The following is a 25,128-nucleotide window of genomic DNA, read 5'->3' on the forward strand; positions in this document are numbered from 1 at the left end:
TGTACCTATGTTTATTAAGTCTTGTCTTTAGGCACTTTATTAGGTAAATTAGATAAGGCACTTTCTTTTATGTTGAGAAAATAAATGGGTCTGCACTTAATGAAATAATAATGTTTTTTTTTGTGTGTTAGGAGAGACATTTATGAGAATAAAATATTTGTATATGCAATAAAATGAAATAAAAAAACTAAACAAATAAAATGGAAAATGAAATTTATAAACCTTGAATTTTGTAATGGGCTGAATTAGTAGGTTTCTCATTAATTGTTTTATGAATTTTATAAGTAGCTAGAACATCTAAATGATCATACGAAAACTATTATTTCAGGAATGAAAGGAAAGTTGGTGTGTTTAGCAAGTGATGCGTGTTCATGTGTCCTAAATGTATAGGATGAGGGGAATATCTTAAACATTGTAATTGATAGCTCGCCCCATAGAACTCATGTTGCTGATATTGCAACTGCATTTCATTCAAAGTAACTACATTTAAGTTATTTACATTTTTTGTTGCATTTTTTGCAATCAAAACTAAATTCGATTTTTGGTGTTTTTCCTTCATGAATTGCTGGTAGGAACCATTACTGAATGGAGTTGCTCCCGGAGCTAAGTTTATATTATGAAAATTGGAGATATTCATGTTTGGGTTTAATTGAGACATGCACTAACTTGACAGGGGCTCTAATTATTGCTCTTGAGGTGGGTCAAATTATTTAGCTTTTGGAATAAATTTTATGCATCTTCGGGATTACAATATAAAGGTTATCTTTGCTATTCTTTTCAAATAGTTATTACTAAAGGAAAAAGAAATTTCCTTAACCTATGTTTGGAACACAGACTGACCCTGCTGGTGTAAAGGAAAACAAAGCCAAATGGGGTAAGGTTCGGTTGAATCCGGGGTTTGAGAATCTCTAGAATTATACCTTATAGTTCAATGTGATTCTAGATTGGTATTCGATTTGATTCAAGAATCTCCTACTAGGATCAATTTAGTCGAAAAATCAAGTTTGCTATCAATTTAGGCCTTTAACTTAGCATTTGGGATCAAATCAGTCCACAATGGCACATGTCAGGGTGAGGAAGCATCACGTTTCAAATAACCACCAATCATATACTAAAACATATTAATTTGGGCTGATTTGACCCTAAATTCCAAAGTGAAGAGTTAAATTGATACCCAAACTCGATTTTGCACTCCTACTAGCTAAATTTGAGGGCCAAACCAATCCTGAAACCCTGGACCGACATACTCTGCAAATTCATGATGGTTTTTGGAGGCATTCATCATTTTTATTTTTTGATTAGAATGGTGAAGAACATTGAGTGGGTGTTACTAATTATATGATATGATAATCATTTTGTAGAGGAACCTTATTTTGAACTATGGTCACAAGTATAATAACATTGAGATATTATCCCAAGGACCGAAAGGGATATTCACCTAGAGAAACACCGTGTATAGATCCCCAAAGAAGATCCGGCAGGCGGATCTCCTTGATCCAGCTAGAAGGGATCCGCTGGCGAACCTCCAAGACGAATCTCCTCAAATGGCTTGATTCGCCACTGTAACGGCTGGCCGCCGACTCGGCCATAAAGACCATTAATGAGCTATCAATTAGCTAACCGCTAGGTTAAAGATAACCTGTAACCGCCATTAATGGAGCATTAATAGAGACTTTCTAGTTGCTGAAGGTTACGACTTCCTAGCTATATATAGCCTGATTCCCTAGGCTATCAAGGTACACATTCTCACAACCTTTGTCAATTCAGTTTGTTTCCTTGATTCACCTTACTGACTTTGGCATCGGAGCTTCCCCCCGTCGAACCCAACGACGCCCCCACAGGGATGGACGTTGATCAGAATTTCACTACTTGTTATCAATTGGTGCGGTGAAGGTGGAATCCTTAATCAAACAAAGGGTTTTTCGTTCACATTAAGAAACTATGACAACTGGAGATCAGAATCCCTCTTTAGGGATTGAAACACCATTAGTTACACCATCTACTGCTGGCCGCACAGATTCAATTGCTCCTGCGACGCACGTCGAAAGTAGTATGAACCCTGATGCTTTCATCAACATGTGTGCACAAGTAATCGGAGAGCGGTTTGGACCCGAGACGGGGAATCGCCTGCGGTCGTTCATGACCCTCCCTCCACATTGGAGCATGGCGTCCACATCGACTGTATCATCATGGCCCTTGTTAAACTTTTGACCGAGCGCCCAGAGTTCTTCATTTCTCCAAGCTCACAACACGGATTCCATGGTAATTACTACGACGGCAGTTGGAGAACGACAAATCAATCGGGAGTTATTCCCTGGTGGCGCAGAAGGACGTCAAAGGAATGATTCAACCCTTCCGGGCAGATCTACGGGTCCTGGATTAAATCTAGGCGGGTTTGATATCTCAAGGCGCCCACGGACGAATCTCTCCCTTGGCGGATCCGAGGGGCGAACACACAAAAAACGTAGAAGGGAGAAAAGTAGGTGGTCTAAATTACCCTCGCCTCGACGACCAAGATCCTCACATCGGGGCAGATCGCCCCCATCTACTGGTCGTAGACGGAGTAAAAGGCCAGCGGAGACGCCCCTTTCGAGTGGACCACCACCCCCGCCACCCTCAGGAACTGTTGGACACATCCCGTCGGAAAGCCATGGAGGAGATAGTGGGCAAGCTCCCCTAGGAGGGGAGCGGAGGAGGTAGTAGCGGAGGAGGAGGCGAACGCGAAAGTGGAGGAAGGCATTCGCCATCAGATCCATCATCTGGGTCAAGTTCTTCTACTTCTCCAAGCAGATCTCCACGAAGAGGTCGCCCAAGGGCGGATCCGGAGAATTTCGGTGATAGAGTTTGAAGGAAATTAAGGCTAAGGTATAGCAGCGGAAATATAAAAATTTTAGCCTACTTCCTTTTAACCATAGGATCCGTTAATCGTTATTTCATATAAAGAGGGATAAGAAGAAATACCTTTCGATGATCAATCTACCGTTGCAAACGAAGTGCCCAAAACTTCAAAGGAGATGTAAACTGTTTACCAATCTGCCCCTATCCGAAACAGACCTTCCAGACCTCCGAACGATAATCACTTCAGTGGAAACGTGGAAGAATATGTCTAGAAGCTACTGTCCAAAAATCGCGACGATCCGACGGTTCAATCTCCGGGAATCCTCGAAATAGTGGACTGACCTGATGTAGGCGAAGAAAAACGAATTTCTCCCTTTTGATTGTTTTTCCTTCTTTCGTGAACACGGTGAGATTAAGTTAGAATCAACCCTTATAAGATGCAACCAAAATAGATTGCCTCTAACAAACCAACACAAGATCAAAGAGAAAGAGGGATGAATAAGATTAATCAATCGATGGAATGCCGTATGAATTCTTGTTCACGAACTTGGGAATAGAATTCTTTTCTCTCTCTAAAATAGCAATTTCGAAAATCACTTATAGGGGAGGGATAGGCTTAGTCAAAATTCACTATAGGGAGGGGTATATATATTAGCTTGTATCTAAACCCTAGTTAGATAGGAATAGGTTACTTAATAAAAATCCAATTCGGAAAAGGATTCCTAATTATTATCTCACTATATATCTAATATATTTAGGATAATAATAAATAACCTAATTGGATATTAATAGGAGAATATTAATCTAATTAAAACTCCTAATTAAATTATCTCTTAATTAATTTAATTCATAATCCTAATCTAATTAGGATTAATGGAATAAAATTAATTCCTTACTAACATATATAAATTTCGGCCCCCTCCTAGTATTTGGGCCTTACTGGGCTTAATTGGGCTTCCATCTATTAATCATATCCATCTCTCTTTTGGTTCCAAGTCTTATGTGTGATCCATTAGGTCCTTACTACTTCTGGTCGTATGCAACCTATTAAATTAATTTCTTCAAGAATTATATTTAATCCCTTGCATAACGGAATGATGTACAGAGTATGTTATTGGCAAGTCCGTAATCATTCCCCCAGAGTCCGTTAAGAAGACATGTTGATTCTGTCGTTAACCCTTCCGTATTAGTTACGGTATAATACGATCCTTTATCAACTACATCCTTGAACTGAATCTTATGACTATGGGTAATGTCAAGTCACATATAGCGAGACGTTCGTTTTACTTGTTATTGGCCGAGTCAACTCAAAAAGATAGGTTAAGTAAAATCCGAATTTCTACTCTTAAGCTATCACCTTGCAAGGGTTTAGAGTCGAGTCTTCCACAAGCGATCATTGGATGTATCTCCCATTAATCGGGAGTGATAAATGATCAATCCAATGTATAACTACCCTGAAATTACTTCCTGTGACACCCAACCTTTGCAGTTCACACCCCAGAGTCATCTCTGTTAAGGATCGTGGGACCACAGGATCAAAGTCTCACATTCAGTAATTCAGGATGACCAATTAACATTCCTTTGAGTCTGAGGATTAGTTATACCTATTAATACCAATGAGATGAACAGTTGACAAGGATGAATCTACCCATCCTGTTATCTCAAGTCGGATCCCCAATCCTAATGAACAACGTTTCACCGGATCTATGTAACTGTCCAGATATCTATATATATGAAGCTTGTTCTGTCGGACAGAAGACATTGTTACATACAAGTCTCAACTGTGATATATCAATCCTAAATATATCACTTGACTTGGGGTGGTTTTAAGTTTATTAGTTTATTATAAAGTTTTGTCTCACTTCATGCTTGTATGAACACTTTATAATCACTTTAAACAAACTTACGGATTTCCTTTTATTAGACTTTATTTAGTGCTTAAAAGGGATTGCCTTTATATAGTTATAAAATATATATCTCATTAAAACAAATGATATAAAGAACAATTCATTTACAATAAGTTTGTATCCTGCAACAATTGACTATAGGACACAAAACCCCAACAGAGTTAGAGCTCTGGTGCTCCGTATGAATGAGGAAAATGCCAGGCATAATCCGTTCGCCAATAGAGATTCGCCTTTCGCAGCTTGGATTGAGGCAGAGGAAACTGATAGAGCTTTTAAAATACCTAATCTCGCTATCTACACAGGTGTTGACAATCCGGAAGCTCACGTCAGAAAATACCGAATACTGCTCAAACTCAACCGTGCCACCGAGCCTGTGCTCTGCAAAATGTTTGTCACCACGCTAGGAGGTCCAGCCTACGGGTGGTTTCAGTCTTTACCTCCGGGCTCAATAAACAGTTTTGATCAATTGAGCATGGAATTTTGTGCTAAATTCGCCGGTTGTATTCCTCCAGTGGTTAAATCAGGAAAGCTTTTTGAGTTAAAGCAGAAGGCGAATGAATCCCTTCGGGAGTACGTAGACACTTTTAACCAATTGTGCATACAAATCGTTGATGTGGATATCTCCGTAGCAGTGGAATGCTTTGTGAGAAACACCACTTGTAAAAGCTTGCAAGAAGATCTAATTCGAAAGAAACCCACCAGCATGGCAGAATTGATGGAGGGTTGTAAAGACTTTATCGAGGTGGATGACATTCGCCGAGGATCACTGTCATCGCCCAAAAGAGACAAGGGCGAATCTCGCCATCGAGATAGAGACAAAGACAAACATCAGGATTCTTCCTCTAGAAGCAGGCAAAGGGGTTCTAAGAACAAATCAACGTTTGTCACCTCTTTCACACTTCTCAACGCTTCTAAAAGTGAAGTCCTTATGTGGATCGAGAATAGTCAACACAAACGGAGCATTTCATACCCCGAACCAAAGGGGGGGGAGTACACCAATACTGCTAAAAATCCTAAAAATTATTGTAAATATCACAGGAAAAATGGCCATGACACCGATGCATGTTGGGAGTTAGCTCGGGAAATCGAGCTTCTCATCGAGAGAGGCAAATTGGATCGGTTCATCTAGAATGATGGCAAGAAAGGAGATTGTGATAGATCCAAAGAGGACCCAAAGAAGAAGGGGAAGGGTACCATTAATGTCATAGCAGGCGGACCTGGATATCAACCAATGCTGAAAAAGGCAAAGACTACCGCTCTTGATAGGGCATCGTTAAATCGCCCCTTTGCCGATGTAGGTCCGGAAATCTCTCCCCACGCGGATGCACTGGTCGTCACTATGATGGTGGAAGGCTGGGAGATGAAAAGAGTGATGGTTGATACTGGGAGTTCGTGCAATGTCATCACCAGAGGAGCTTTTGCCAAACTCATGATTGATCCAGTCCAGGTGGAGCCAACTGTGGTCGATATCCTAGGAGTGACGGGACAAACTATCCAAACAAAAGGCCAAGTCACTCTGGATTGCGAGCTTACGGACGATGATCAGGTCTGGAAAGGTGATCTGGAATTTTCTATCTTGGATGGTCAGTTAGCTTACAATATCATCCTCGGACGGCCCTTTATCTCCGAAGTTGTAGCCCTTATCTCCATACGCCACTTAACGCTTTACATCCCCACGGCCAAGGGAGGTGTAATGATCAGAGGTAGACAAAAGATGGCCCAGGAGACATATTCGGCATCACTAATGATTCGCCCCCAATCTAAGGAGGAGGATGAAGAGGAGCTCGTCACAATGGCCTTGGGCGATACAGAAATGTACCTTATGGCGGATGAAAAGCAGGTGCGAATGGCTAAAGGGCTCAAGGGCGAAATTAAAAATGCAATCACCAAGGTACTCTGTGAGGCGGAGGATGTCTTCGCATGGAAGGATGAAATTCTCCCTGGAATCAGTCCAGACGTGATCACTCACAAGCTCAACATTGATAAAGATGCAGTTCCAGTGGCTCAGAAGCGGAGAAACCATGGCCCCGAAAGGCAAAAGGTGATAGAAGAAGAGATCACCAAGCTCCAGCGGGCGGACGCCATTGAGGAGGTGCTTTATACTCAGTGGCTGGCGAACGTCGTTCTGGTAAAGAAGGCGGGCGGATCTTACCGCATGTGTATTGATTTTGCGGATCTCAACAAAGCTTATCCCAAAGACAACTATCCTCTGCCATGTATTGACATGCTTGTGGACGAAACCGCCGGTCACGCCATGTACTCCTTTACGGATGTGAAGTCAAGTTATCATCAGATCCCTATGGAACCCTCAGATAGAATCAAGACCTCGTTTGTAAGACATCAAGCCACTTATTGCTTCAAAGTTATGCCCTTTGGGCTTAAAAACGCGGGTGCAACTTATCAGAGGATGATGAATAAGATATTCGCAGATAGTAAAGGGGATAACTATTCTGTCTATGTAGATGACATGATCATCAAAAGCACAACCATAGAAAGGCATGCAGACGATATAAAGGAGGTACTGGACGTACTCCGACGCCACAACATTAAGCTGAACCCAGAGAAGTGTACTTTTGGTGCGACGTATGGAAAATTCTTAGGGTTCATGATCAGCGAAAAAGGAGTTAGCCCAAATCCTGACAAGGTTAAGGCTGTCCTAGAAATGCAAGCACCACAGAAAATCAGAGAAGTACAACGCCTTAATGGGCGGATCATAGCCTTGGGCAGGTTTATCTCCTATTCAGCTCGCAGATGTCAGCCCTTTTACGAGGTCATCAAGAAGCAAAAGGCGTTCGAGTGGAATGAGGATTGTGAAAAGGCCTTTGAAGGAATCAAGCGGTTCCTCACGGAGCCGCCCTTAATGAGACGACCAATGAAGGGAGAGGACCTCTACATGTATGTATCGGTTACGGATAAGGCTGTGTGCACGGTCATGATACGAGAGGAGGATGGCCAGCAGTTTCCGATTTATTATGTGAGCAAGGTTCTGAAAGACGCCGAAACCAGATATTCTAAGCTTGATAAAATGGCACTGGCTGTTGTCACCACAGCAATCCGCCTTAGACCATATTGTCAGGCACATACTGTGGTGGTTCGAACGAATATACCGATGAGAAAGGTGTTGCAGAAGCCAGACACTTCTGGAAGGTTGATGGAATGGGCAATCCGCCTTGGTGAATTCGATGTGAGATATGAAAGCAGGTCAACTTTAAAGAGTCAGGTCCTGGCAGACTTTGTGAATGAATTCACTGATGAAGGGATAGATCACCCCAAGTCTCCAGTAGAGGAATGGACAATGTACACCGATGGCGCCTCCTCAGCGGATGGAGCTGGTGTAGGCGTTGTGATCAAGGGTCCCCAATACATAAAGTTACGGTACGCAGCAAAACTAAATTTCCATGCAACTAATAATGCTGCTGAATATGAAGCTCTGATATTGGGATTACACCTACTCAAAGAAATCACTCCTGAGCGGATTGTGATCTATAGTGACTCTAAGCTAATGGTCAACCAAGTAATCAAAAATTACGAGGTGAAAGATGATGTTTTGGCGAAATACGTAGCAGAAGTCAAAAAATTGCTGGATCACCTTGAGGCTAAAGAAACTAAATAGGAACTGATTCACGTACCAAGGGAGTCCAACACTGAGGCGGATCATTTGGCCAAAATGGCCTCTTGTGAGGAGAACTGGACAGATCCAGATTGTCCCTTCGAAGTTAAAATAGCTCCAGCTTTCGCTTCAGAGGAAGTATCCCTACTCACAACAGTAGAAGATGATTGGAGATCGGTCATTCGCCAATATCTGCTATGTGGAACTTTACCTGAGGATAAGGAAGAGGCACGGCGGATAGTAAGGAGATCGGCTTATTTCTCCATAATCAACGACGGCCTTTACAGAAAGTCTTTTAGCCACCCTTGGTTAAAGTGCATTCTGCCGGAAGAGGGACAACAAATCCTCAAGGAGTTACATGAGGGATCATGTGGGGCTCATGAAGCATCCGCCACCATCTTGAAGAAATCCAGGTTAGCGAGTTTCTACTGGCCCACGACCGAATTGGATGCCCAAAAATTGGTAGAATCTTGTCATAGTTGCCAGATTCATGCGAATGAATCACATACTGCCAAACATCTCCAAAGACCCATCATAGAAGGGCGGCCATTCGCCCTCTGGGGAATAGACATTGTCGGCCCATTTCCTCCAACTCGCCGACAAAGGAGGTACGTGGTAGTGGCAGTGGATCATTTCACCAAGTGGGTAGAAGCCGAAGCTGTCTCCTCCATCACTGCAGAACGAATGGTGGAATTCGTCAAGGACAACATCGTGGGAAGATACGGTGTTCCGCATACCATCATCACCGATAATGGAACACAGTTCAACTGTAGCAAATTCAAAACTTTATGTGAAGAGTTGGGCATTCTGAGCAGGTTTGCCTCCGTTTATTATCCCCAATCCAACGGGATGACCGAAGTCACGAATCGGACGATCGTAAAAGGGATAAAGAAGAGATTGGGAGAGCATGATAAGAAGTGGGCGGATCAGCTGACAAGCGTTTTATGGGCTTATCGCACCACTCCTAGGACGCCCACAGGAGAAACACCATTCGCCCTCTCTCATGGTGTAGAGGCTGTGATCCCGGTTGAAATACAGGTCCCAAGTGATAGAGTGGCCTTTTATTGCGAAGAGGACAACGGCAAAAGGCTAAGGGAAAGTCTGGATCAGGTAGGCGATCGAAGAGACCAAGCCTATGTACACATGGCGGCGTATAAACAGCGGATCGCCGCTTACCATGATAAAAATGCCAAGCTCGTAGATCTGAATGTGGGTGATCTTGTGCTCCGAAAGGCCGACAAAATCCAGTCTCGAGAAGGCAAGGGCAAGTTAGGGCTCAACTGGACGGGTCCGTATCAGATAGTGGACAAGATTGGATCCGCCACATTCAGAATTCAGGACATGGAGGGCAACACATTGCCACGCACATGGAACCTCCAAAATCTCCGCAAATATCTTGTCAGAAAATGAGGTGTACACACGGTCTTGAGTACTCTTTTTCCTTTAGTAAGCTTTTTTCCCATGTGGTTTTTCTTACTAAAGGTTTTAACGAGGCTCACCTATAAGACCTGCTTGCTGTAATAAAGCATTTCGCCCATTAATAAAAATCATTTGTTCTATTATCTGCGTTCTTTTTAAAAGTTTATTGCAGCAATATTAATATTCCAGTCTTAAAAAGAAGGGGGGCATCCAACACTCTCCACATTGACAAAGTATCGCTATCTCATAGCTACTTTTTCTCCTTAGACATAAGAGAGCCTATCTTATAGGCGGATCCATCTCTGAGAGGATCTCAATCTCTGATAGAGTTAAAACGATCCTTGGATGCAAGGTCTTTACACTCTCTTACATATCCTTCCCAAAAAAGGATTCACAAGTCCTACGGGCGGATCACTTCACCTCAAAGACAGGTAGCAAATTGATCCCCTAGGCAGCTTTACTTCCTGCAATGGAATAAAACAGCTTCTAACCTTCACAAAGGTCCATGCAATGGAGTATGGCTGGCCACCTACTCCAAAATAAATCCTAGATGCCTATATATTTACTTACGCAAACGTAATAGTAAAATAAATAGCTGCCATAAAGGATTAAAACAAACTGTACTTAATGATTTTTTTACAAATCACAAGTAAGCAACTAATTAACAAGGGGAGCATCCTCCTTTGCACTATCCTCGCTTACGGCGCTTGCCTGGAAAGCCTCCTTCTCCACAGTCTCAGATACGCCAACCAAAGCTACCTCCTTTTCCACGGAAGATGCGGGACCAAAAGGAAGGGAGTTATCGGTGATCGGTTCTTCACCCGCCTTGGGGGCCACTTCCTCAAGCTCCACTAGAGGGATAGTAGTAGACGGTTTGCTTTCTTTCATGGGTCCCTTCATCCATCTCCGAACATATTCGCGGATGTATTCCTTAGCGTCTGACATCTTGTCATATTTGGCTACGTCTGCTGGTTTGGGGACGGCGAACTGCGGATCTGTGAAATCAATCTCGGGATGCACCAGGGAAAAGTACGCCATGAGCAGTTCGCCATAATAGAAGGCTTGCTCACCCGCCATATATTCAGCTTCTCCTAGGGCATCCTCATGGTTCTTGGCGTCTGTCACAATCTTTTCCTTCAGCTTCTCAATCTCCGCATCTCTAAGGACTAAGGCGGCTGTAGCAGAAGCAAGGTTCGCGTTAGCAGAAGCAATGTGCGCATTGGCATCCGCTACCTCTTTTTCCAGTTTTTCAATGGTTGCCTTATCCGCCACACCTTGAAGGAGCTCGGCCTCCATAGCACGTATGCGAGTGTACATCTGTAAAAAACAAGCAATCTCGATAAGAGAAAAGAGCAAAGGGACAACTTTTTCTATAAAAAGAAATCCTTTCTAGGGGACTCACCATAAGGAGCTCTGTTTTCCCCTTTTGTGCATGAATGGAACCATGAATTTGGTTCTGATTCCTTTGCACTTCGCCCACCTGACCCAGGGCTTCATCCAGGTTGTTTATGATGGACTCATTCTCAAAAGATCCTTGAGCGCCATACTTGGCGGACCAGTATCCGCCCATATCAGGCTTCGCCATCTGCACAAACATTCAAGGGTCAAAACTTAAAACTTGATAAACAGGTAAAAATAAAAGGCAACTTACTTGTTCTATCTCCCCAACATGCCTGGCGGACCTCATGGCATCCGCCATAAGCTTAGGGCCTCCAGTGGCTATAGGCTTCCTCCTTTTTAGTGGCGGCTCGACCACTGTTTCCGCATGGCGTTTTCCAGTATCCGTTTGAGGATTCGCCATTTGATCTTTCCTACGCGCTTCAGCCTCTAAAAACTTCCTACGCTTCTCTGCAATAGCGTGATTGGCCTTAGACAAACCCCTGCCAAGGAAAACATTGAAGTAATCAAAGTTCGAGAAGAAATAAAAGTTACCTTGGTCAAATTGCGCAATCTTGGAGTAAATAAATTGCTCCCCCTCTCGGTGAATCAACAGAATATCGCTCATCATGAAGGCTAAAGCGTCTGTGTATGTCCATGCATCCGCCTTGATCTTTTTCATGAGCTCCGCCACCACTTCATCACTATCGGTCAATATTCGCATATCGCCCGCCATGTGTAAGGGCTTGGGATTCCAAAATGAGGGAAAACCTAGAGATTCGCCCTCTTTTATCTTCACGTAGAAGAATTTCTCATCCCAGCAGTGGACATTGGACATTTTGTCACTAAATGGCGAATATGCCCCAAATTTGGCGAAAGTGAGATAGGATTCGGACTTCCGTTGCGAGGGTTTATGGAAAGCTCTAAAAACACGACCCGTATATACCACTCCTAAATTTGAGGCAAGGTAGCAGTCTAAAGCAATATCCAACCAACCATTGGGGTGCAGTTGGCTGGCTGTAATATCAAAGTATGAGAGGATGTCCGCCATCATCTTTGGGAGAGGAAGCCGGAACCCTCTCTCTACATGACTGCAATATACTGTTAGAAAACCGCTGGGCGGATAGGAAGGTCGTTGATGGGCTGCGGATAACTGAGTCTCATAATTATTGATCCAGGGGAAGCGACTCGCCAGATCCACTAGATCCGCGGCACTCATACGAGACGGAGTGGACTCCGCTCGAGGGTTCTTTTTCCTAGGTGGGATAGAAGAAGAGGCCATTGTCCCCGGAAAACACCTAGCCTTAACGGTCGGAGCGGTACAGGAGACAGAGGTAAAAAGAACTAGATATCTGGTGGAACGAGTTTGGTAGCGATTACACGCCGAGTTACTAAACCCAGCTAAATCGGAGCTAACCGTGTCCTCGGAGGAAGAGGAGTTCTCCGATGACGAAGTAGTCCAACTAAAATCAACTACTATTTCGGGAGAAGGGGTCGAATTAAAAAGCTCTGAAGTTGATCTAGAAGATGAAGACGAACTTCTAAACATTCAGAGAAAAGTTAAACAGAAAAAGATGAACTTACATGTGAAATCGGAAACTGGGAACGAAACTCTGAAAATTCTCAGGAAAAGCTTCGAGCAGTAAAGAAGAAAGTGAAGACGAAATGGAGAAGAGAGAGAAAGCAAGGGAGAAAGAAGGACGTCTTCTCTTTCCTAGGACAGTGCGCCCGTTACACGTGTCACTCATCGATTGGCATCGATCAGAGTGCGCATTAATGCAGGTATCCATGACGGCGCGCGAAAGCTCAAAAGCCCTAAAGGACTTTAAGGGACTTTTGGTGGGGCTTTTGATAACATTGAGATATTATCCCAAGGACTGAAAGGGATATTCACCTAGAGAAACACCGTGTATAGATCCCCAAAGAAGATTCGGCAGGCGGATCTCCTTGATCCAGCTATAAGGGATCCGCTGGCGAACCTCCAAGACGAATCTCCTCAAATGGCTTGATTCGCCAGTGTAACGGCTGGCCGCCGACTCGGCCATAAAGACCATTAATGAGCCATCAATTAGCTAACCGCCAGGTTAAAGATAACCTGTAACCGCCATTAATGGAGCATTAATGGAGACTTTCTAGTTGCTGAAGGTTACGACTTCCTAGCTATATATAGCCTGATTCCCTAGGCTATCAAGGTACACATTCTCACAACCTTTGTCAATTCAGTTTGTTTCCTTGATTCACCTTACTGACTTTGGCATCGGAGCTTCCCCCCGTCGAACCCAACGACGCCCCCACAGGGACGGACATTGATCAGAATTTCACTACTTGTTATCAAAGTACAAGGTTGGGCTATGGAGGCCTAGAGCAGACCTTAAGAAAGTCAAATCAGCTTTTGAGGTTCTTTGCTGCAAAAACTGTACTAACTGCCTTGCTTTGAGGTGTTCTTTTATGTTCTGAGATAGTTTAGCCTCATGACACTGTAATCATCTGCAAATTTACACAACAGTTTTTTTTGGATTTTGTTCCTGAATTTGGTGGTATGATTCTTACCAATTCATTTTTTCCTTTCTGGTACATTTTCCCAATTTTTGGATCAGCTGTTCAACCTTTGCTGCTATGGACTCATGCAATACTTTTATGCAGGTTTAGATCTTGAATTTGTGTCAGTAATTGAATGAACAGAATGCATATCCTTGATAAGATATTTATGAGTATTAACTATTATATACATATGTACATCTATTTGGTATAGAGCTCCATTCAATCCAAATTAATTTTTTTATTTTTTTTTAAATAAAAAATCATCATTTGCATCGGCCCCTTAGAAGGGCCGATGCAAATGAGACTGCATTTACATCGGCCCTTTTAAAGGGCCGATGCAAATGCAGTCCATTTGCATCTGTCCTTTAAATGGCCGATGCAAATGCAGTCTCATTTGCATCGGCCCTTCTAAGGGGCTGATGCAAATGTAGTCTCATTTGCATCGGCTCTTTTAAAGGACCGATGCAAATGCAGTCTCATTTGCATCAGCCCTTCTAAAGGGCCGATGCAAATGCTTCGACTATTTGCATCGGTCAACGGCCGACGCAAATGAATTTGCGTCGAGGGCTTTTGCATCGCCCAAAAAGCGATGCAAATGGCCCTAAATGGCCGATGCAAATGGCCCTTTTTCCACTAGTGCATTTCAATGAGCTCTTCCACTTTCTGCCTCATGATGTCATTTTCCTTTGGACTCATTCGATAATGGGGAAGGCTTGGCAAACTAGCCCTGGGCATAAGATCGATATGATGTTGGATGTCCCTCAAATGTGGTAACCCACTTGGCAGTTCGTCAGGGAACAGATCTAGATATTCGCCAAGTAGGCGGGTCACTTCATTCGGCATCTCCCTTTCGCCCCTTTGGGAGGGTTCGTGATTCGCCTTAACCATTACCACATACACCATCTGGCTCTCTTCACATTCGCTGACAAATGATTTGTGTGTAGGACAGACTACCAAGGTAGACTTCTCGTCGGCCTTTGGCTCTCTCATCATTGGCGTAAGTACGAACTTCACCCCATTCTTCATAAACCTGTAAGTGTTCTCTCTTCCTGCGTGGGTGGCATCGTTATGAAATTGCCAGGGTCGGCCCAACAATAGGTGGCAGGCATCCATATTGATCACATCACAACAGACTTCATCACTATAATCACCAATCACAATAGGTACCCTGCATCTCCGGGTCACCCTAAGTTCACCCACGTTTTTGATCCATCCCACCCTATAGGGGTCGGGATGCGCCTCCGCCAGCAACCCAAATTTTCGAACGGCGCTGCTGCTCACAATGTTCTCTTGGCTCCCACTATCTATTATCACATTGCATCGCCCACCTTTCACCAGACAGCGGGTCCTGAATAGTCGGTGCCTCTGATCTCCCTCTATCCGGCTGGAGACTAACAAACGCCGTACCACATGAATGGCATATCTCTCTTCATCCGCCTCATCATCATCTTCTCCCAAGGGTTCACAAAATACTTCATCCCCTTCATCATAGTCATCTTCATACCTCTCTACCATGTTGGCGCTCTTCCTCCTAGGACATTCGTTGGATCTATGGCCTGGCTCATTGCACCGGAAACATTTGAAAGGCGTTGGCCTCGCATACGGATTGTTGCTCTTAGGTGGTATAGGTGCTTCCTTGTACGGCCTAATATCTCCGACAGATCCCCTTCCCATACTGTTGACCTTGGCCCCACTGGCACTCGCCACCTACTTGCCTTTGTCATAAGACTTCACGTTATCTCTTCCTCCAGGTGTATACTCAGTAGTGGCAGATCTCCTGGATCTCCTAGTTAGTTGAGACTCAGCCTTGAGGGCTAAATTCCTGGCATCTTGTACCCGAACCACCATCTGTGTGCCAATACGATCCTGGATGTTGTATCTCAACCCTTCTAGATACCTAGAGGTCTTTTGGCTTTTAGTTTCTGACAAGTTGGCCCTTGCCGAAAGCCTCAAGAACTCGGAGGTATACTCATGGACACTTCGGGTCCCTTTCCGAAAGCCTCATAATCCGGCGGTAGGAACCGCTCCCTCAATATCGCCTTCATCTGTAGCCAAGATCTAATCGGATCTCTGCCCCCCTCTTCTTCTTTCTTCCCTCATCTGATCCCACCAAACTGATGCGCCACCCTTCAGGCGATACGCCACCAGCCTCACTTTCCTCTCATCAGGAATCCCAGCATATTCAAAGAAACGTTCCACTTCCGATAACCAGTCCAAGAATCCTTCTATATCCAGTTCGCCTCCAAAAGACGGTAAGTCTATTTTTAGCTTAAAGGCATCATCTCTATCAAAGTTTCCTAGACCTGGGTATACTCTAGCAACATCCACACGTCTGTTGTCAACAGGCCCAACATCCCTCATAGTTCTAACGGTATTATCATCCCCAATACCCTCAAAGTCATCAGTATCACTATCCGCATTATGCACAAAGACATAGTTGGGTCTTCTTACCTCAGGATCCCTAGGACCCATTTGTGGAAGCTGCAGTTCAGGGACTCCTTCCTTTCTCTGGGTTGATCCTCCCGCGGTTGGTCGGATTAGAGCCAGAACCTCCAGTTTGAAGTTTTCTAGGGAGGTGGCTAGCTCCAGGAACCGTTGGTCGGTTTGCCTCTGCCGCTCATGGCTGGCTTGGATCTGCTCTGCGAGGTGCTCCCTCAGCTCCTCATACCTCTGGTCACTGGTTTCCATGGAATCTTGCGGTTGTCGGGGTTGAACCATTGCCAAAAAAAGTTTCGGGTCAGGAAACGATCGGCTCTGATACCAACTGATACAGATTGAAAGCGATAAATGAAGGTTTTAATCATAAACCAACAAAGAGGTTCTTCTCTAGCTAAACTAGAAGGAGTGAATCCCAATAAACAAGGTATAAACCTTAGGTTCTCAAAGAGAATAAGTTTTGATTGATAAAAGTTAGTTCATCCTTACAAAAATAAGGGTTTAAATACATCCTCCTAATGATAATAAAAGACAAGGACTACCCCTTACTAGGGTTTCAATAAGGCTATCCGTAAAGGGTAAAATAGGTGATACGCCCCGACAATCAGTACAATGGTACAGGTACGGATTGTCAGGGTTGTTGGTGAATTACTTCGGGAGGAAGTAAATCGAGATCCGCCCAGGGGTAGATGTTGATTCCCCTCCTTGTGTACTCCTAGATCCGCGCCGCTCGTATGTCCTGGGGATCCGCCCTCCTAGGTACAACCTCTGTGGGTCTGATGTCTGAGGATCCGCCAGAGCGCGTGTGATCAACGATCCCAGTTAGGATGTCCGCATCAGGGGCACATATGATAGGGAGAGAGAGACATCCTTTCGCTCTGCTTAGGTTATGTCTCTATATTAGAGTTAGACAACTAACTTTTTATTTATAGTGAGTGGTTAGGGAAAAATCTAGCCTCCTTTTGTCTATATTGGATTAGACCCATTCCATCTACAGGCAGGCCTTTTATTCGGCCCGAACCAAAGTAAGCCTAAAAATTATGTAAGGGGATGAAGATGCTCCAAGTTAATAGTGTCGCTAAATTATCCAATTTGGCATGATTTTTGACACATTGGTACATCAATAAAAATAAGACACATAGACAAAATATGTGGAATAAGTTAATTCATTCATAAAATAAAATAAAACCTTAATCTACGTAACAGAAACTTGGTCCATAAAAATTAAACTAAACTATTAACTTACTATTCATATTGGATGAAATCCATTTGGATAGGTTAGGTGGTAAAGTTTACCAAATATTAGGACAAAGAGTAAAGACCAATATTTTGAATAAGAGAGAGGAAAATATTACTAAATAATATATAAGTGATTAAAAATCGATAGTTTGGATATAGACCAGACTTGGAATAGCGTGGTTTAAGCCTAAATAAATTGAATCAGAATAGTTAAAGAAATGGGTGAAATTGATCTAATTATCAAATTTGTAATAGTTTTTTGACATTAATTTTCCAAATCCTACAAGTAATTGTTTTTCACTTTTTTTCAGTGTTAGAGTTGGTAAATATAAAATTGCATTATTTAAATGTCTGTAAAGCTAGAAAGCTACTTTTAATAAAATGTACAAATTATATCTATCGAAAAAGCAGTTTTTAAGGTTTATTAGAAAAACTCATCTTAAATTTATTCCGGAAAAAAATAGGTCTAATTTTCAACTTAATTTAAAAAATGCTAGTAACTTTTCAATTTGATTTCAAAAATACCTCTAACTTTTTTAACTTTTTCTATGTATTAAACACTCTTGTTTTTTTAAACATACTCTGTTAGCCACGATAATGTCAGATTGTGCTATAAGATTAACAAAAAGTAATCTCTACGAAAACGTTTTCCATGATTATATGGTTTAAAAGACCACGAAGTAATCATGCTTCCCTTTCCAAATTAGTGGGTTAGTTAAGCATATTATTTTTTCAAAACTATTTATCATTTTCTTTTATCAAAAGCTATTTATCTTTTATTTTGTATTAAAATTATCGATTCTTTAGTAAAATCTTAATTTTGCTAAATTTAAAAATTTCACTGAATTTAAAGTTTTATTACATAATATTAATAATAACAATAGTAATAAGGAAAAAAAATATGTAGTTTAAAAGTTTGGAAATAATATGTTATGGTCTTTTGTATTTATTGGGAACGGAACATGGCTGCAAATTCGTTAGAAAATTTAATCTTACGATTGTAGGTTTGAATTGGTGGAACTCAGTGCTTAAGTTTTGTAATAAATTTTAGGGTGAGGAGTTTAATGTGTTGAGAAGTTTCACTTTGTTTAACTGTTTTTTTTTTCATTTTGTTTTCTTGTATACTTTTTTGTTCTTCTAATAAATTTATCATGGTTTTGGTTCAGTATTCCAGTGGTGCCAATATAATTGAGATGTCTACTATCTCTTTTCCTTTTCCTAAATTTCCACCTTTATTAAAAAAACGATAAAAACTGGTTCTTCCATATCAATATCATTATTGTTATAATGTTTATTGTTATTATTGTTATCCCGCAATCATATCGCCACATATTTATTTGAAAAATATATATGTGGGGATATGGTCAATAATAATAAAATAATTTATTTTTTAATTATTTGCTCTTATTATACATGGTCAATAATAATAAGATAACTTTTGTGTGATTTTCTGATGGACGGATCTCCAAAAGGTCTCGAAGTTTGAATACATTCCTATAAATAAATGGAGGTGGCGACAACCAGACGCAGTCGGGTAAAGTTGGTATCATTCTTAAGAATAGTGAAAAAAATGTATTTTATGAAGATCTTACTCTTTCTAGGGGTGTTTTTATCTTTTTATTAAACCTAAAGCATATACCGATTTGTGTATCTATCTAGCTCAAAATATATGTATAGCATTTCAAAGGTTAAATATAAATATATAAATTAACAAGACTCTAAGGATAACCTCTAAATACACTCAAAGAATAAAAATTAAAAATATATCATCCTTCTCTAAAACACAAGGGTGGTCGGCCTTAGTCTATAAATACAATTGACCTTGCTTCCATAGATCTAGATACTTTAAATCTAAATGAAAGTTTCCTTTTCTTTTTTTCCAGCCTAACAAAACCTCAACTTTTAATAAAAAAAATAACTTTTTTGAACAATATGCAAATCATTTTTGTATATATAAACAACAAAAGATAACTTCTTATTTTACAATGTGGAGAGTTTTTTTTGTACTGCTTATGGGAGGGACGTATGATGCTACCACGCCGGTAGGAGGAATGTTGGATGTTCGGGTAATAGTGAAGACATTGTCTAGTTATGTTGCAATAACCCCATTATTGATATAGTCTGAACTCATGTTGATTTCTTAGGTCCATGCTCACCGCAATAATGATAACATTGGTGAAAATTATCACCAAAGGATCTAGTAGATTTCTTGGAAGATCTAGTTCAATACTCCTCGTGTGTTCCTATAAGATAAAGAATGGTTGGATCTTTGACTCTCGAGTTAGTTCTAATTCTCATAAAGCTAAAGTAATATCAGAAGTAAGGTGCAATATGATGTAATGTGTAAAGAGATAGTAATATACCATTTGGGGGAGTAAGATCCCTTTATATAAGAGTTAGATTCATATTCTAAATGTACAGGAAGAAACTAATTGTACTCTATATAAGAAAGCATCATCATAAGACATGATTCTATTTATGTGGGAGTTATTTACACTCGCTGAAGACTAGTAATTAGAGTAGAACTATGGTACTCATGTTATGAAAAAAAAGCTTCTAGAAGCACAGTCCAATTATTCAGTCTAATGTAGTGGATCCGATTAAACACTTTCTGTCACGTCCGTGTCTAAAATTTCTAGAATTTATACCTTGATAATAATATGTATTATAATTATTAGGTGTGTGATATTAATTTGGTGTTAGAAGAAAGGTTTGGGGTTAAATCGATGGTTTTAGGTGTAAATTAAAAGTTTAAGGTAATTTTAAAAAGATTATATAAAGATGGTGAATCAAACTGGATTTTTTTCAGATTTGGATATATATTACAAAAGAATTCGTGATGATCATCATCATCTTTGTTTTTTTTCTTTTTCTTTTCTTTCTCTGCCTCTTCATCTTCTTCATCGTTCCTGGACCGTTTCTCCAACGTTTCTTTGATTTACGGAGATTCGACCGTCCGAATCACTCAAAATTGAAACCATAGCATCCTTATGTATAGATCTAAGTCCTAACCAAAGAGTTTTTGAGTTTCGGAAACGTTTGGAGGGAAAACGTATTAGACAGAATTTAGAGGAGAATCGATCGGGTGTATTTTCTTCAATTAGTAGCCAAGGTAAGTAACTATCAACTATATTTTGAGTTTTATGTATATAGATATATATATAATCAAAGAAGTTTTAGAAATTGATATTTTAGGGTTATGCAGGAATTTTGTAGAATTGGGGTTTTTCATGATTTTACTTTTTATTGTGAAATTACGGTTCAAATGAAGCTATTGATTATGCTTCTATGTGAATTTCAGATTTTACTTCATTATGTTGATTTAAGGCTTAATTTGATTGATATTTTGAATAATTGTGGTTACTTTCACTAGTGGAAAAAAAGCCATTTGCATCGGTCGTTTAGGGCCTTTTGCATCAGCCATAGCGCGATGCAAAAGCCCTCGACGCAAATGCAATTGCATCGGCCGCTGGCCGATGCAAATGAGGTGATCATTTGCATCGGCCCCTTAAAGAGACCGATGCAAATGGGCACCTCTATTGCATCGACCCTTTGTAAGGGGCCGATGCAAATGATGTGTAAGCACGTGAAATGATACAATCATTTGCATCGGCCCCTTTTACCGGCCGATGCAAATGATTCTTTATTTGCATCGGTCCTTTTAGGGGCCGATGCAAATGATCATATTATTTGCATCGGCCATATTTAAGGGGCCGACGCAAATGATGCATTTTTTATTAAAAAAAATAAAAATATTTGGATTGAATGGAGCTCTATATTATAGAAAATAACACCTACAGGTTTTCCTAAACTTATATTTAGGTAGCTACACAATAAATATGCAAAACCCTAAAATATAACACATTACTACAGTAAAAAAAATTGAAATCAAGCCTAGATGCAAGAATATAGCAGACAGGATGATGCTCCCAATCAGCTCCAAACGGAAACCTAACCACTCATTTGATCCATTCTTGTGAAAATCCATATGTAAGTTGCCATTAACTCTGTTAACATTCTCCGGAGAGAACATTTTCTGCTTTTTGAAAGACCGAATTGTCATCAAGATATCCGAAAGTCCCCCTTAATGTAGCAGCATGTCCGTCAACCATCTCTTCTCTTGATAGCCCAAAATCAGCTACCTAATTGAAGATTATCACAATAAGGATAAGCATTTTTTGGTTTATCAGCAAGAATTTGACATTTTACAAGACATACCCTGACTTTCATAGACTGATCTAACAAAATGTTAGATGATTTGATATCCCTATAAATAACAGCAGGAACTTCCTGAACCAAAAAGCATTAGCAAATTCAGTGAATCGATCGGTAGTAGGTAATAGAACTGCGCAGAAACACATTTTGCAATTGTGTATCTAAAACAAAATTATACCCCATCATGAAGATACTCCAAACCCCTTGCTACATCTAATGCAATATGAACTCTTAAATCCCAGCTTACTGGATTATTTTCATTACCTGCAAGAACCAGAAAAATAATGTCACTTTTCAACAACCAAAACACAAGGGAGCCAAATGCGTCACCGACACCCTTCTAAGAAAAAGTTAGATATGTTTATTCAGAGTTTGAATTTTCAAACCGTGGTCTAAACACATGCATCAATGACAATCTCAACATATAAATTGAAGCTAAAAAAACTCCATAAAATGAGACAGTGCGTGAATGAACATAACAAAAGTTTCATATTCGTTGCGACCTCTAACTCTACAAGAATAAGGTTCTTTGATTACTGGATAAAATAAAATTGTTATGATACAGAAAGTTGGATGCTCACTTACTGTTCAAATGAGAAGCTAAACTGCCTTTACTCATATAGACATATATAAGCATGTGCTGCCCTTTTTCTGCACAATATCCAACCAAATTCACCAGGTTCCTATGATGCAACCTTCCCAATAGCATGACCTGAAAACGATCAAAAATTAAAAACCACAAACATGATCAGAAACAGTGCAAAACTCAGTCAAGGCCTGAACATTTATTAAAAGACAATGATTCAGACACCAGATTTAATGTGAACATGAACAAGACACATATCAGTACAAGTTATCATGACTGGACTTTAATTCTATTAACAAACACATTTAATGGTCAAGCCAAGGCACATGGTTTGGGCAAGTTGCTAACTTTTTGGTACTAAAACAATAAATGTAAGAGGTGCCTGAGTTAATACCTCGGTCTGAAACTCTTTCTCCCCCTACTTAGAATCAGTTGCAAGTAGCTTCACAACAGCAATTTCACCACTTGACATCTGAGCTTTATAAACAGGACCAAAAGAACCTTGCCCTATCAGCGTTGTAAAATTACAGGTCGCTTTTTGCAAATCCCAGCATGAAAACAATCTTATACATTATAACTTAACAAAGATAAATAGCAATGCCAATAGGGGGGACGGTTTCAAGGAAAACATACTTGAAAGAATACTCTGGTATACCAGAAAATGCCACCACATTACTCTTTTTGAACCCTTCAAGCCACAGGAAGCCAATACCTAAAAACTAGAGCTAAGGCCAACCTTCATTAGGAATAAATGGAACAGCTTTATACCTGGATGGCTTAGGGTCAAATATACTCGGCAAGCCCATCTCGTTAGGGAATGTTACAATTGTTCCGGAAGGACCAATCACCCATCTAACATGGTCTGGTATAAGCACCAGAGCATTCGCAGCTCTCTCCTGCAAATGATTTGAATGCATATGCATCAGAACATATATTCTCCTTTTGTAGGAGAGAAAACTGGTGAAAACTAGCATAGACAGTCAGACCAGGCATACCTGGCAACTATAAAACAGCAAGATAATGAGTTTTGACAGATTCAGTAGTCATCTTAAGTTCTAATTTTCTCACAAAACTTTTTTATACTAAATGTTATAAGCAAAATATATTATTCAAAATGGACATAAAAAATAGAACTGGCCTAGAATTCCATAAATATACTATTCTAAATGCATCACCCATATACTTTTTTTAGCTCAAGCTGTAGCATCGAACCTATCCACCATAGTTTCGAATTCCATTCAAGAACCAGTCCTCTGGTAATAACTTGTCATTTTCAACTTGCATTTCCAATGTTGTCAGGTGAGACAAGTTCTTCAATTCTACAAGACTAGCAGCATTCTCTGCAATTAAACATATATCAAATCATAAACATTTTCCTATCACCAATTATGAACTGTAAAACCAAAAGAAAGTTGCAATCGTTTCATAGACAAATGAAACATGATATAAATGCACATCAGTAAATAGAATATCGCAATTTACAAGGTTCCCTGATAAACTAAACACCTCTAAAATCATGAGAGCAGCATAAACTGCAAGACCTAGAAGCTTTCCTCAATTTATAAAAACTTTAATTTTAGTCTCACAGCTTTCATGCATGAGATTAAGCTTAGCCCGCACCAGCAGCAGGAAGTAAATAGGTATAAGGGCTTTTGCCCAATATTTCAGCGTGTGTGCAAATAAGAACTTCCCCAGTCTATTGGAATATGCCAGACTATTCACCATGGGGTTTGCCTTTAGGATGCCTCACTTCAACAATAATTAATTTTCATCCTATTTCAGGTATTTTCATGAGCAAGACAAAGTTATTACTGTAAATTTAACAAACAATGACACACAATCGAATGGAATTTCACTATATCCCTAAAATCTCTCTAACTAGAAGTATCACAAACACATGAGAGTTTCACTATATCAAATCAGCAACCACGAATTTGAAAATTAGAGAAAGCAGCAGCGACCATGGAATTTGAATTAGATAAAGCCAAAGACAGTTATTTGACAAACCTCATCAAATCTCCTTTTGCTTTCCTGCTCATCGATTTAACTTCATCGACTGGTGTTTTGGGTCAGGATCGGAGTTATACTAAGGTTTGGAAAGTCTCACCTGAAATTACCGTGGTTAACAGATACAGCGAGGCTAGCTTCCTCCCTCCTTCTTCGTCTTGCAGCGTGGAAGACAGCGGAGGACATCGCGTAGAAAATCCTTTACTCGATCGAATGCGAGATGAGGAGTTGTCCGTACACTCTCGATCCGAAAGGAGGAGGGTACAGGAGGCGGTAATGAGATTATCTGTTCGCAGAAGGTAAAATATGTGCTTAGAATAGCTAGGGTAGAATATGTGCTTCCCAAATGATTAGGTTGTTTAGGCAGACGGAGGTGGAAAACGCAGCAGGCAGCTGGGTTTCGATGTGAGAAGGAGACGAGAGAGATGGGGAGGCGGCTTGCAAATAAGAAAGTTAACCCTAAAATCCAAATTTATGTTTAACTTTTTATATTTATAAATTGGCCCAATTAATTACAAAATATCCCTTCATGTTTTATTAATTTTTAAATTTATATTAACACTATTTGCATCGGTCTCTTATAAAGGACCGATGCAAATGATTCGATTGATATTTGCATCGGCCCGCTTAAAAGGGCCGATGCAATTACTACAGTTATTTGCATCGGTCCCTGTTAAGGGGCCGATGCAAATAATTCAATTAATATTTGCATCGGTCCCTATTAACGGCCGATGTAAATACTAAATATCATGACATTTCCATCGTATTTTATAAGGGCCGATGCTAATAGGCCGATGCAAATGACCATTTTTCCACTAGTGTTTTACAAAAGGGCTAATTGAAGGCAAATGATTTATGGTTATGAAATAGTTTGGAATTTCATTGTGAAAGGAAATTTGAGCACGTTATGATTTTATGATTTTATATCCATCGACAGTTATCCGGATCGGTGG

At 40.6% G+C, this 25,128-nt stretch overlaps 1 pseudogene; it reads right to left on the bottom strand.

The window, feature by feature from the left end:
• Window positions 1-19,143: 19,143 nt before the first annotated feature.
• Window positions 19,144-24,361, bottom strand: LOC136222753 (calcium/calmodulin-regulated receptor-like kinase 1; annotated as a pseudogene).
• Between the last annotated feature and the right edge of the window lie 767 nt (window positions 24,362-25,128).

The sequence above is a fragment of the Euphorbia lathyris genome, chromosome 3 (assembly GCF_963576675.1).
Source record: "Euphorbia lathyris chromosome 3, ddEupLath1.1, whole genome shotgun sequence".
NCBI lineage: Eukaryota > Viridiplantae > Streptophyta > Magnoliopsida > Malpighiales > Euphorbiaceae > Euphorbia > Euphorbia lathyris.